The sequence below is a fragment of the Marmota monax genome, unplaced genomic scaffold (assembly GCF_021218885.2).
Source record: "Marmota monax isolate L192 unplaced genomic scaffold, Marmota_monax_Labrador192_F-V1.1 WCK01_AAM20220418_F8-fsc00375, whole genome shotgun sequence".
Lineage (NCBI taxonomy): Eukaryota > Metazoa > Chordata > Mammalia > Rodentia > Sciuridae > Marmota > Marmota monax.
The window spans coordinates 158,293-173,968 of NW_026694675.1; positions in this window are offsets into that span (position 1 = coordinate 158,293).

Sequence of the window (15,676 nt, forward strand, 5' to 3'; positions counted from 1 at the left end):
GGAACTGCTGGGATTACAGGTGAGCGCCATGACACCAGCTGAAAGAAATTTTTGTTCTTACTAGAAATACAACGTGTAATAGAACAAAAAAGTTCGAGGGTAACAATAGAGTAGAAATAAGATGTATAATTTTCAAACTATTAAAGGAATAGTATTTGGAACAAAGAAAAAGTCAATAAAGGGCAAGAAATGAGGAGTGGACTAAGCAGGATGTAAAAAGAAAAATAGATCAGTATGTATTATGGGTTAACATCTGTTAAGATGCAAATTCTCACTGGGCCACATGCCCGAAATCCCAGCGGCTCTGGAGGCTGAGGCAGGAGGATCACAAGTTCAAAACCAGCTTCAGCAATTTAGTGAGGCCCTAAGCAACTCAAGAGGTACCCTGTCTCTAAATAAAATATTTTTTAAAAGGCTGGGGATGTAGCTAAGTGATTAAACACCTCTGGGTTCAATCACCAGTACAAAAAAAAAAAAAAAAAAAGAAGCCACAAATTCTCATTTTGATCATTTTATTTATTTGTTTGTTTGTTTGTTTATTTTATCAGGTATTGAACCCAGGGCACTTAACCACTGAGCCACCTTGTCTGGCTAAATTGCGTAGGGTCTTGACAAATTGCTGAGGTTAGCCTTGAACTTTCCAGCCTCTTGAGTTGCTGGGATTACAGGCATGCACCATTGCCCCTAGCTGAGCATTTTGTTTTTAAAAGTCCAATTATATGCTATTTAGGAGTTTCATCTAAAGTAGAAATAGTAATGAAAATACATGTCCGTTCAATATTAGCAGAAAAAAAGAGTGGGAGAGCATGGGAAGGGGAGGTGAAGGAAAGAGGAACAAAAGGAGGGAAGGAGAGAGACTTGTAACAAGACTAATGTAAAAATCAAGGCCAAAGTAGAGAGTATCAAAGAGAACAAAAGAGGGTCTTTCATTCACCAAGGAATAGATAATGATAAGAACAATTATGTGCCATAAAAATGCCCTTTCAAAATATGTGAAGGAAATACAGTTTAAATATAAAAAAGAGCCAAATGTGGAGGCACAGGCCTGTAACTCCAGCTGCTTGGGAGGTTGAGGCAGGAGGATTACAAGTTGAAGGCCAGCCTCAACAATTTAGGAGACCTTCTTCAAAATAAAAACTTAATCAAAAAAGAGCTAGTGATGTAGCACACACACAAAAAAAAAATTATAGCTGAAGCCCTCATTTATCTTATTCATCTTAACTTCTTTCCCTCAAATAAGCACATTTGGAAGTTGATGTTTTCTTCTCATCCATGTTTGTTTATCTGTCTTTACATATGTTTGTATCTATAACCAAAATACAGTATTGTTTTGTGTGTTTTAAATTACATAAACTATATCATGACAGGTTGCAGTGGTACGCATGCTATCATGTAGTCTCAGCTTCTTGAATCTTCTTCATGGGCATGGTAGCTGGTGAGAGAAACAAGAGACACACAGAAAGAAAGAGTGTACCCCAGATAGAATGCATGGCCTTTTTGTAACTTTGTGTTAGAAGTGACATCCCATCACTTTTGCTGTTTCCTATTCATTAAAAGCAATCCACAGAATTTGTCCCTTTCTTCTAACAATTTTGAAGCCTTGCAGTTGTTCATAGTATTTATTATCCTTTGTGTGTGTGGTGCTGGGAATCGAACCCAAGGCCTTGTACATGGTAGGCAAGCACTCTACCAACTGAGCTATACCCCCAGCCCTATTGTCCTTATAATGTCCATGAGATCAGTAGTGATAGCCACTCTTTCGTTTCTGATATTAGTCATTTTGTTCACTCCCTTGTCTGGAAGCTTACAATCATCTTGATCTTTCATATTTTCTAACATTTGCCTTCAATGCTACAAATTTCCCTCAAAGCACTGCTTTTGCTGCAATTCACAAATTTTGGTAAATTATGTTTTCACTGTCAATTTATGGTGAAACTTCTTGAACCCCTATGTTATTTAGAATTATATTGTTTAATCTCCAAATACTTGAGGGCTTTCCATCTATCTTCTGTTTTTGATTGCTAATTTCATTTCATGGTGGTCTGAGAGCTTATTTTGTATGGTGTCTATTCTTTGAAACCTGTTAAGGCATGTTTTATGGCCCAGGATGTGGTCTATCTTAGTGAATGTTCCACATGAGCTTGGAAAGAATGTGTATTCTGCTGTTGTTAAATGAAGTAGTCTATAAATGTCAATTAGATCTGGTTGATTGATGGTGCTATTCAGTTCAACTATATTCTTATTGATTTTTTTGGCTGCTAGATCTGTCAATTATTGATAGAGGAGTGTTGAAATCTTCAACTATCATAGTGGACTCATCTATTTCTCCTTGTACACCTATTGGTTTTTGCCTCATATACTTTTTTTTTGGTGTCTCTAACACTCTGTTGTCAGGTGTATACTTTTTTTTTTTTTTTTTGGACCCAGGATTGAATCCAGGGGCACTTATAACCCCTGGTTAGCTGTTTCTATCCATTGCTCTTGGTATTTTTTTAATCTTTGTTTTTTCTTTTCTTTTCCACTCTGTCTTCACTGATTTTAATTAAGTGTTTTATGATTCCATTTTCTCTCCTCTCTGAGCATATCAATTATACTTCTTTTTTAACTTTATTTTATCATTCTAGAGACTGCAATATATATTTACAACTAATCCAAGTCTACTTTTCAATAACACTATAACACTTCATGAGTGGTGCAGGCAGGTATTCCCAATTCCTCCATCCCATCCCTTATGTTATTTCTGTCATTCATTTTATGTGTCCACAAGCTATAGGCATCCAAAATTGTTAATATTATTTTCTTTGAGTGGACTGTTATATCCTTTAAAAATACAAAAAATAAAAAACATTTTATTTATACCATCATTTATTCTTTCTCATATGTTCTTCTTTATGCAGATCCAAGTTTCTGACCTATATCATTTTCTTCTCTGAATAACATTTTAATGTTTCTTGTTGAGACAGCTCTTGGAAGTGATATCTCAACACTTTTGCCATATTCTCTCTCTCTCTCTCTCTCTCTCTCTCTCTCTCTCTCTCTCCTTTTTTTTTTTTGTACTGGAGATTTAACACACGGGCATTTTACCGCTGAGGTACATCCTAGCCCTTTTTATTTATTTGTTTGTTTACTAAGACAGGGTCTGGCTGAGTTGCTTAGGGCCTCACTAAATTGCTAAGGCTGGACTTGAACTTGTGATCCTCCTGCCTCAGACTCTTATTGAAAGTGGGTTGCTAGGTCTAACCTACATTCAAGACGAAGGGATTACACAAGGGCATGAGTTCCAGAGGGGGTGATCATATGGAAGGGGGGGGGAGAGGGGGGATGGGTAAGAGCATTTGAACTTTAACAGAAATTGCCAAACTGCTTTCCAAAGTGGTTGTAACAATTTACATTCCCACCTGCAGTTTGTTCTCATCATCCTCAGTACTCTTGGTTCTAAATTTTAAAATTGTTGCCAATCTGATGAGTGCAGAGCACCATTATTTGACTATGTTTTTCCCTAACTTACTAGAGATGTCAAGTGCCTTTTTACAATTGGTGACCATTTCAATTTCTTCTTCTCTGAAATGTATGTTCATATCTTTTGTCCATTTTTATAATGATGTTGTTTTTCTTGTTAGTATTGATTTCTAGGTATTTTTATATATTCAGAACATGAGATATCAATTATATTTGTATAGTTGCAAATATATTCTCCTAGTTGGTGTTTTCTTTCAATGCAAGTATGAAATTATAACAGTACTTAAAATTAACCTTAGGAGAATGCTTTTCATAAACCTGGAGTGAATAAGAGCTTTGTAAGTTTGGCAAAAGATACAGGAGCAAAAAGGAAAAGGTTCACCTACATAAAAATAAAATCTGCTTGGAAGCATAAATAAATAAATAAATAAATAAATAAAACCAAACAATTCTAAGTAAAAAAAAAAAAGACAAATGAAAACCTGGAAAAGGGCTCATTTCCCAATTACATGAAGAGCTCCTATAAATCAAGAAAAGTCCAACAAATTGATTTTAAAATGAGAAAAGTATACCAACATACTTTTCCTCATAGCCCAGCCCCCGGCCCCAGTACCAGGGATAGAACCCAGAAGTGTTTTACTACTGAGCTACATCCACAGCCCTTTTAATTTTTGTTTTGAGACAGGATCTTGCTAAGTTGCCCAGGCTGGTCTCAAACTTTTGAAGGAGGAGGGAATGGAAAAAATACCACTGAGGACTGAAACAGAGAAAATTATGTTAGATTCATTCATAAATATGTCAAAACAAACCCCACATGTATATAAAAATATAATGCACCAACAAAAACATAAATTAAAAAGTACAAAATAAACAAATATCTCCACATTCTCAGGAATTTTGTTATAGCAAGAGAAACCCAACTTTAAAAAAAAAAAAAAAAAACTATCACATTAGTAATGCACCTATTTTTTTTTTTTTTTTTTTTTTGGTACCAAGGATTGAACCCAGGGGCTTAACCACATCCCCAGCCCTTTTATATTTATATTTTTAGTATTTTTATTTAGAGACAGGGTTTCACTAAGTTACTTAGGGCCTCACTAAGTTGCTGAGTCTGGCTTTGAACTCAAGATCCTTCTGCCTCAGCCTCTGCAGCTGCTGGGATTACAGGCATGTGCCACCTTGCCCGACTAATGGGCACACTATTTGACTCAGAAAATGTATTTCTAGGAACTAACTTATAAGTACATTTGTATATGATTTAAATGAAATATGTGCTATTATATTCACTACAGCATTATTATTAATAGTGAAACACTAGAATGAACCTAAATATTTTTCAAACGGGGAATAAATAATTGTTATGGTAGAATACTTACTATAGCACAGCTAAAATGCAAAATCCCCATCTACATATATCACAAGGGTTAAGTCTGGAAAACAATATTAAATGAAATAAAGTAGGTTGTAAGAGGGTATATTCATTACAGTAGCATTTCTATATGCTTTTAAAATGCATTGAGGACACATAGATTCCTGTTTGTTCTATCTCCCCAGGTAATTGTTCATTGGATCATTGTAGGTATCAGTTGCAGTTGTCAACTTGACTGGATTAAAGAATAACTAGAGTGAGTGTGTTTACAGAAGATATTGGCATAAGTTTACATGTGGTAGGCATCATCCAGTGGGTTGGGGACCCAGGTGAAACAGATACACAAGGTGGCTTGCTCTCCACTGCTCCCCCTCATCCTCCCCCACCTCAGTCTCTCTCTTTCCTTCTCCCTCTATCATTTGTGATGCTACTTTGGACATAAGTCCAGGCTTGCTGGCCTTTGGACTTAAGACTTAATTACGATTGCCTCCAGGTTCTCAGGGTTTTGGCCTCAGGCTGAGAATTACACCATCAACTACCCTGGTTCTGATGACCCTGGACTTGGACTGAACCATGCCACCAACATCCCGGGGGTCTCCAATGTGCAGACATCCTGTTATGGGACATCATAATAATGTGAATCAATTCCCCCAATAAGTCCCATCTAGTATATCTATATCTCTACATATCTTATTGGTTCTATTTCTCTGGAAAACTAATACAATCACTCTTGGCTGAGAATGGTGGCACACACCTGTCATCCTAGCAATTCAGGTGATTGAGGCAGGAGGATCACAAGTTTGAGGCAAGTCAGGGCAACTTAGCAAGACCCTGTCTCAAAATTTAAAAAGAAAAATTTTTAAAGGGCTGCGGGTGTAGCTCACTGGTAGAGTGCTCCTGGGTTTAATCTCCAGTAGCACTAAAAAAAATTGTAAAAAGACTTATCTCTAATAAGACTTGGTAAGACTTGGTGTTAAAGTCAATCTGGTCAGTAATTGATTGGGGGTAAGATTGTTTTGTTGTCAACTTGTTTGGGGGTAAGATTTTTTTCTGGCATATCTTTATTTATCTCTTTTTTTGGTGGGGGTACTGGGGATTGAACTCAGGGGCAATTGACTACTGAGCCACATCCCCAGCCCTATTTTGTATTTTATTCAGGGACAGAGTCTCACTGAGTTGCTTAGTGCCTTGCTAAGTTGCTGAGACTGGCTTTGAACTCGTGATCCTCATGCCTCAGCCTCCCGAGCTGCTGGCATTACAGGCACGTGCCATATTCATGTCTTTAAAACATTTCTATGGGGGCTGGAGTTGTGGCTCAGTGGTAAAGTGCTTGTATAGCATGTGCGAGGCCCTGAGTTCAATCCTCAGCACCACATAAAAATAAAATAAATAAATAAAGGTATTGTGTCCAACTACAACTAAAATAAAATATTTAAAAAAAAACATTTCTATGGGGCTGGGGTTGTGGTTCAGTGGTAGCGCACTTGCCTCGCACTGGGATCGAACCTCAGCACCACATAAAAATAAGTAAATAAATAAAAGTATTGTGTCCATCTACAACTAAGAAAATATTCAAAAATTTTCTATGGATATATATATATATATTTGGTCCTAGGGATTGAACCAGAGGTACTTTACCACTGAGTTACATCCCCATATCTCCAGACCTTTTTTATTTTTGATTTTAAGATGGGGTCTTGCTAAGTCTTTTAGGGCCTAAGTTGCTGAAGCTGAACAAAAACTGCCATCCTCTTGTCTCAGCCTCCCAAGTGGCTGGGATTATAGGTGTGTGCCACCACACCTGGCTCTAAGGTAATATTTTTAGAGTTGCACACAAAATCTATATAATTTTATATATACTCATAAAGGAAAGCCTATGTGCATGTTTTTAAAACTAGTTTTTTTCTTTCAGTTTACTGCTTCTCTTTCTCTCTTCTTTTCTGCCTACCTTCATACTTCCCATAACAGTTGATAATAGCCTAATATTCATTAATTCCACATTTTATTCATACTTGCATAATCATATAGAGTATACATATATGTATACATACACATAATTAATAAATGTGTGGGCTTTTATTTGTCCTTCTTTTATTAAAATAAGATCATGGAAAATTTGCCCTCTGTATCTGTGAGTTTCATACATGCTGTTTCAACCAATGACTCATCAAAAGTATTTGGGGAAAATGCACCTACACCAGAGACACCTATAATCCCAGATATTCTGCAGGTTGAAGCAGGGGGATCACAAGTTCAAGACCAGCCTGGGTAAATTAGTGAGACCCTGACTTAAACTAAACTCACATAAAATAAAGGGGTGGGGATGTGGCTCAGAGGTAGGTTCAATTTCCAGTATCACAAAATAATTATATTTATGCTGAACATCTTCATACTTTTGTAGGTATTCTCTAAACTAGTGTGTAAGAACTTTTTACCTAGCATTTCCATTGTATTAGGTATTGCAAGTCATCTAGAGATGTTTAAAATATACAGGAGGATGTGCATAGATTGTATGTAAATACTATACCACTTTATATTAGGGATTTGAGCCTCTATGGATTTTGTTACCTATGGGATGGAGGGGGGTGTCGTGAAACCAATCTTCCATGGATACTGATGGACAACTGTATATACTTTACCACTTCTTGCTGTTCTCACTCAATATTATCATAATAGAATAATAACAATAATAAGTTGCTGGGGTCACAGCAACTTCCCATAGGCCAGACTTCCTATAGCCTGAAATCAGCCACCTCCTTCTTTCTCCAGTCTCCTGCCCCATGGAAATGAATTGGTATTAACATATAGTGTCAGATTGCTTTCCCAAAAGGCTAGCAGCTTCTCATTTCCACTGGCAATGCCTGACGCTATATCCTGGCTATTTTGACTGTTCTTAGGTACAGATTCCTCCCCTAGAGATTTGAAACTCAAAGGGAAACACATAGAGATTGACAAGATTGAGTCATGTTCACATCAATCACTTCTGAAAACCAACCCAATATCTTGAAAATACAGGCTTAGTTTTTGCCCAAGTGAGCCAGAGTTGAATTCTGTTGCTTGCAACCAAAAGAAACACGAACTCTGGTCACAGACTGAGCCCTGATCCTGATCCAAAGCCAAACCCTGATTTCAGCTACAAATTCAACTCTGATCCAGGCCACAGGCTTGGTCCTCACTCAAGTTGGAAATTGAGGGCCATTCCTGGCCCTGTGCTTCACTGACCCCACTTGGCATCTCTCCAAGGGGTGTTCCTGGCCACAAAAGGGGTTCAGGTGAACTGGTGGATATATTTTTGCTAAATACATACAGATCCTGGGGCCCAAAGTTCAGGGTCTCTTTGTGGCAACCAATATTCACAACTTCTAGAAACACAGCAGAATTCCTTGTAAAAAAAAAAATCGGTGAAGTCTAAGCTTGAGATGTTTGGGGGGATGTGAGTTGCAGAGAATAATAGATCAAAAGAGAACCTGGTTGGGGTGGGACGAGGATTTGGTTTGTGGAGGTAGAGAATAAGGCCATGCATTCTGAGCCTGGCTCAAGGTAATGGGGACAGAATAGGGATTTGAAGGAGCCTGAATGGGACTGTACAGAATCCCCTGCTGGGGCCTGGGTAGGTCCTTTGCCCCCAGAAAAAGCTCACAGGAGTTACCATGGAGAGGTCCAGGCAGCCTGAAGCTAGAGGCCTCCTCCTTTGTCTCTCTCAGCCTTCTGGCATGGCCTAGACCAGCTGGATGGGCCCTGTGCTGCCAGGCCCTTCTCCCACACTGCCCCGACTTCCCATAGGCCGGAACCACCTGCCTCCTCCTTCTCCAGCCTCCCTCCCTCCTTCCTCGCCCCTGGCATGGCTTCTCCTTGCGTGCCTCCTGTGGAGTTTCAGGGATTAGGACTTTCTTCTTGGGACACAGCTCCTTTCTCTTCTCCCAGCCTCACCCCAAGGAACTCTGGAGGGAATTAGACAAAACTTGCTAGGTGTGGGGCTGTGGGGCAAGCCAAGAGTAGAGGGAGGACACCAACATTTGTCAAACATCTCTTATCTGTCAGGTATGTGTTTTACCCAGGTTATTTTATCTCCATAGTAAGCCTGTAGGGAGTCCTATGTTCACAAGGGGAGCCAAGGTCCAGAGAGGTTAAAGGATTCACCCAAGGTTACTCAGCTAGAGGCAGCAGAGCTGGGATTTGGATCCTGAACTATCAATTCCAAAGAAAGGCCTGAGGGGAGAGGAGTGTGGTTGCCTCAGATTCTACCTAAAATGGAGGCCCCTCTAGGGAGAGTTCTCTGATCAAGATCTAGAGCAGCTTCCTGGGTTCAGCTGAACTCTGGGTCTGTGCCTGTGCCTAAGGAGAGTAGAAAGGGCTAGAACGGCTAAACTGGGTCAGCTGGGAAGCAGGTTTTCCTCCCCTTCCCCTTTGCAACCTCTGCTCAGGCAGTACTTGACACCTTCTCTTCATAGGGTGTCACTTCTGCCCTTGGCTTCCCTGTGTCCCCATCAACAGGGAAGGAGGGAAGCCAGCTGTGTGGGTGCTGGGGTGCTGGTGGAGGCAGGGCTAGGAAGAGTCAAAAGGCTAGAACACATCAATTCACAGGCAAAAAGTCTGGGCTGCTCCAGAGCCTCACTGTTCCCATCTCAGCAATGGAGGTGTTATATCAGATGATGGCTGAGACCCATTGCCAATTCTGTCAGCGCGCGCGCGGGTGCGTGCGTGCGTGTGTGTTTGTGGTGGGGCCTGCCTGGGCACAGAATCGCTGTGGCCATGTCAGCAGGGAGAGTTTTGCCCACAGAACATGACTTGGGGGTGTGGCAAGGGCAAGAGCTAGGGTAAGCTTGGAAGATGCATCAATCGCTGGCACAAGAATAGTTCTATTTGGCCTCGCCTGGGAACCAAGCCCTGCCTTTGGCTGCCCCACTCACAATAGAAGTTTGGAGGATAAGTAAGTGGGAAGCTGAGGTTATAGAAAATTGGACTTTTTGAAAACGGGGACAGTGGAGAAACTGCAAGAAGGGAAGAAAGTGCAGAAACACTCTGCTAAGTGACCCAAGAGGGGGAAAAATGGGCACTTTTAAGAAAAAGTCCATTTTTATAGCTTAGTTTGTGATTCTGGGGATTGAACCCAGGGTTGCCCTATAATTGAGCCACAACTCCAGCCCTTTTTATTTTTTTTTTATTTAGAGACAGGGTCTCACTGAGTTGTTTGGGGTCTTACTAAGTTACTGAAGCTGGCCTTGAACATGGACTATTTCAGCCTCAGCCTCTCAAGTCACTGTGACTACAGACATGTGCCACTGTACCCAGCCACCAAAAAAGCCCACTCTTAGTCATCCACAGAGGCACAAGTCACTGGGGCCTTCTTTAAAGGAGCTCTACCTGCAGGTCCAATAACCCTGCTCACTGTGCAACTCTAAACATGTCTTTCTCCTCTCTCAAATGATGCTCCCATTTGCATAGTGAGTCTGAACCTAAATCCCTCCAAGAACTCTGGTGGCTCTCATGTTCCAGAATCTTCTGCAAGCCTGCTTTGATTTTGGCCCTTAGAGTTTGGTCCTATCTCAGACGTTGACAGTTGTTTTAGGGTACCAATGGGCTGTGAGAGTCAGAGGAACTTCTGAGTGTGGTGTTGGGGGCATCCTATGAGCCAAGACAAACCCCTCACCATGGCCTAGAGGCTTGATGTTGATTGGTACCCTACTCATGTTTCTAGCCTCCCTCTTCCCTCCTTTGCTGTGCCTCCCCACCCCAGCCTCCACTCACCTCCTTTGCTTGCCCTTGGAACATACAGACTCCCTCTTTCTCTAGCACCCTCACACACGCTGTTCACCATATCTGGAGTGCAGTTTCCTCACCTCTTTGCTGGCTACTTCTTCCTTCTGCTCTTAGCTGAAATGGCTCCTCTTCCAGGAAGCCTTCCTGACTCCGTAGCCTGTGCCAGCTCCTACTCTCAACTATACTCATCATGAGAACCTATCACAACAATAAATGCTTGTGCCATGGAATCATTCTCTCCACTTCCAAATCACTATCAGCCCCAGGAAGGCAGGGGCCTTGTTCATCTTGTTCGCAGCCCTACGCATGGTGTCCTGCGACCAGGAAACTTTCCAGCAACAAATATTTTTTGAAAACATAATTCCTAGCAGCTCTCAGATATTGTAGACCTACTGGGAGCCCGGCGCATGCGTAGAGCATCCTGCCTGGTCCTGGGATCACACTCTCCCTTTCTGATTTCTTGGGTGTGGAGATGGAGGGGCAGAGAGGGAACAGGTTTTGTCCTGCCAAGAGAGCTTTGTCCTGGACTAGTATGGCATCGGGCCTGGCAGCAGGTCTGCTGCTTCGCGCCTCCTTTTTTTTTTTTTTTTTTTTTTTTGCCTGCCACCACTCTTTGGAGAGGAGCAGCAGCTGTGGCCTCTCCTCGTGTTCCCATAGCAACCAGTGCTTACCTCCCGCTCACACTGGTTCCTAATTGCCTGATTACGCATCTTCTCCCCCGCCAGTTCCTGAGCTTCTTGAGAGCAAGGTCCATGGCGGGCTTTGCTCACCATTGCGTGGCTCCAGGCTCAGTGAGTATTAGTTAAATGAACAAAAATGAATGCATGACCATCCATGCACATGGGTTTTTAAAAGCTTTCATCACAAACAAGGCACCTGGCAGCCTATAGTAGCTGGGGGGTGGGGGGACTTGAGGACTGGGTGCTCCTCGGCTCACCTCTGCTGAGTGGTGTGGGTGGCCGGCCCCCCTTCTCCTCTCTCCCCTGCTGCCTGGGGAAGCTCTTTACAAAGCAGGCAAGGCAGCCTGCGCGGTCATGGCTGTAGGCTGGGAGGGGGGGGAGGTGGGGATGCTGGAGATGATGTGACACCCTCCCCTAACAATCCCCCCAAGCACGTGTGCACACACACACATACTCCCTCACTACCTCCTTCTGATGGAAGCCGTCTCAAATGGGCAGCTTTTGCTTTGCGAATTACCAGGAACAACCAAGTTCCCTATTCAGTTCTAATGTTCAGTTCCAATCTTGAAAACTGGCCCCTTCCCCTCTCCCTTCCACTGCAACCATGCCAATCCAGCTCAACACCATCTTCTACCTGAGCTGCTCCAATAGTCGCCTCCCTGCCCCCCACCAGGATCCATTTCCCTCCTTCCTCCCTCCCATCTTCCATGGCATAGACAAAAAGAGATCCAAACAGAAATCATCTCATGTTAATCCCAGCCAGATTCACAATGGAGGCACCTGCTGACATCATTGTTGTAACAGAGTCTAAATTCTAAGTCACTGAAGCCCCCAGAGGAGAGCAGGCTGAGGTACTGGTCCATTAGTCTGGGCTTTCAATGTTGGTTACCTTACATGTTTGATTCTGGACCAGGCACTGAACTAGTGAGCCCAGAGCTCACAAGAATGGGACTATGATAAACTCCTACCTTAGTGGAAGGGACAGGAAAACAAACAAACAGCATGATCTGCTATTTGTAGAGGGAGCCATGGAATGTACAGAGAGGTATGCTAGTACAGGATCAGGGAAGACTTAGCATAGGCAGGAAGATTTGAGCTGGACTTCCTATCAGAAATCACTGGTAGCAAACTGGCTGTAGTGGTGCCACTTTGGGAGACTGAGATAGGAGGATTGCCAAGTTCAAGGCCGGCCTCAGCAATTTAGCAAAACCCTAACATTGAATAAAATAGAAAAGGCTGGGATGTAGCTTGGTGGTAGAGTGTCCTTGGTTTCAATCCAACTACCCCTCCCCCCTCAAAAAAAAAAAAAAGAAAGAAATCATTGGTAGCAAGCAACAGAAACTATCTCCAAGTAACTTCAGAAAGAAGGAGCTCAGTGATAGAGTGCTTGCCTCGAGTGTGTGGGACACTAAAGAAGAACGAAAGGGGCCAGATGTGGTGGTGCAAACCTGTAATCCCAACAACTCAGGAGGCTGAGGCAGGAGGATCACAAGTACAAAGCCAACCTCAGCAATTGAATGAGGCCCTTAACAATTCAAGGAGACCCTGCCTCTAAATAAAATACAAAAAATGGCTGAGGATGTGGCTTAGTGGTTAAGCACTCCTGGGTTCAATTCCCAGTAGCCCCCCCCCCCCCGAAAAAAAAAAGGAAGGGGAAGTGTGGGATTTGAAGGGTAAGTTACAAGAAGCTACAAAATCAAGCACCATCTAGAGAACCAGTCATGAAACAGACGTAAGCAAAGGCCGCTCTGGGGGGAGGGGCTGGATCAGGATACGGGGCCACAGAAATGGCTGAAGTCTCTTTCCTCTATTCTTCTATCACTTGCTCCACATTCAACGTCCAGAGGGAGTGTCCAGTGACCAGGCTTAGGCCCATTCCTGCCTCCCGGCTAGACTTGTCTGAAGACAGGAAGGCGATATCCCTTCAGATTCTATGGGGGGAGGTACACATGGATTCATGGTTTCATCCACTTTACCCCCAGTGAGGCAGACACAATTCACTTAAATGAAACAGGAGTCTTAAGGAAGCGGGAGGCATGGATGCTGGAGAGACACAAACTAACTCATATGCTCTTCTTGCTTGATGGCAGGAAAAGAAGGGGGGAGGACATTGTAGCCAGCAGGAAAATGAATGAGCAAAGAGCGGCAGCCTGCTGTGCCCCAGGCAGGTGGGCAGCTTCTTGTAATCAGAGAGTAAGAGGGAGGAAGGGGAAGGAGCACAGATGAGACAGGAGCAGGGAGTAGACAGATCACAGTGAGAGTTGTTTGGTGGGCCATGGGAACCTGCCTCTGGGGGATGGAAGTGGGCTGTGGTGGCCACATTGGCATTTTAAGACATTCACCCTGGAGGCACCAAGAATGGATCAGCAACATTGATGGCAATGTACATGCTGGTGGATCTCTGTACATGCTGGCAACAAGGAGATGAGCAAGAGATGGTGAGGCCTAAATTCCAGCATTGGTTAGGAATGGAGAGGCAATGATGAATTCAAGAGCAATTCAAGCCGGGTGGGGTGGCACACACCTGTGTTTCCAGCAACTCCAGAGGGTGAGGCAGGAGGATCACAAGTTCGAGACTAGCCTCAGCAGCTGAGCCAGACTTTGTCTCAAAATAGAAAAATAAATAGGGCTGGGGATGTGGCTCAGTGGTAAAGTGCATCTGGGTTCAATCCCCAGTACCAAAACAAAATAAAATAGCAATTCAGGACATAGAATCCACGGACAGGCAAAGGATAAGGGAGGGGAGGAGGAAGAAATGACTATGAAGGAGCTCAAGAAGAAGGAGCAATTTGAAAGTGAAGAGTTTATACTTTCCTCCTGGGCTTTAGGAGGCCAGCTAATACCCATTCATACAACAGTAAATGTCAGCTGGGCGTGGTGGCCCACATCTGTAATCCTAGCAACTCAGGAAGCTGAGGCAGGAGGATCACAAGTTTGAGACCAGCCTCAGCAACTTAGTGAAATCCTGTCTCAAAAATAAAATAAAGGGGCCTGGGGTTGTGGCTCAAGTGGTAGCGTGCTTGCCTAGCATGCGTGAGGCACTGGGTTCGATTCTCAGCACCACATAAAAACAAAGATATTATGTCCACCTAAAACTAAAAAAATAAAATAAAAAGGGTGGGGACATAACTCAGTGGTAAAGGGGCCTTGGGGTCAATCTCCAGTACCAACCAACAAACAAATAAATAAAAGGGCTGGGGATGTAGCTCAGTGGTAGAGCACTTGTGTGGCATGTGTGAGGCCCTGGGTTCAATCCCCAATACTGAAAAAAGGAAAGAAAGACAAATGTCAGCCTAGCCCTACTAGTATGTGTCAGGCACTATGGAGGGAAAGAGGAAAATCAGAGAGGGAATAAACAACCCTTAATGGGTCCTCTCATCAGTTGCTTGTGAGAACATAAGCTAATATAGTTACTCTGGACAAGGATCTGGAAATATGTTTCACTGTTTTAAATATGGATGCCTTGGCACCTTGATTTCCAGGAATTTCTCCTAAAGAAATAATTAACAATTGTGCACAGATAGGTGCGTACAAGGATGTCACAACATTGGAAGAGGAAAAGAATGGAAACAACCGCAATACGCATCAGTAGGGAACTTGCTAAATACACTCAGTGCTTTCCCTCAGCCCTAAAAGATGATTAATGAGAATAACATGGCTTGAGGATAAGCAGGTTTTTGTTTGTTTGTTTTGGTACCAGGGATTAAACCCAGGAATGATTAACCACTGAGCCACATCCCCATCCTGTGTTATATTTTATTTAGAGACAGGGTTTCTCTGAGTTGCTTGGGCTTCACTAAGTTGCTAATGCTGGCTTTGAACTCATGATCCTCCTGCCTCAGCCTTCCAAGCCACTGGGATTACAGGCGTGTGCCACTGTGCCTGGCTAATAACCAGATGCTCTTTTTCCTCTGGAACTTTCTCAAAGGCTTTTAAACATCTATCTCCAAAGCCAACAGACCAGTCACCTTCTGGACTCCACTTCCTTTCCCAGCCCTGTGTGTCTCTTCTCCTTCACAGACAAACTTCTCTAAAGTGCCATGTCACTCACAAGGCACTGTTAGACTCAACCCATCCCAAACTGTTCTCACAGTCTCCCTCCCCAAATCTGCTGTCTTCTCCTGCCCCTTATCATGACAAATGACACTCTTAAGTCTGGTTATACAAATAACAAGCCTGGGAGTCATTCTCTGCATCTTGTACATTACAAACCCATAGCCTGTCCTGTTCATTATACTTCCATAAATTTTACTTTCTTGAAATGATTATTTTCGGGGCTGGCGACATAGCTCTGTGGTAGAGCATTTGCTTAGCATGCACGAGGTCCTGGGTTCCATCCCCAGCATTGAAAAAGCATATATATGTATTTAGAAGTGTGTGTGTATATATATATATATATATATATATA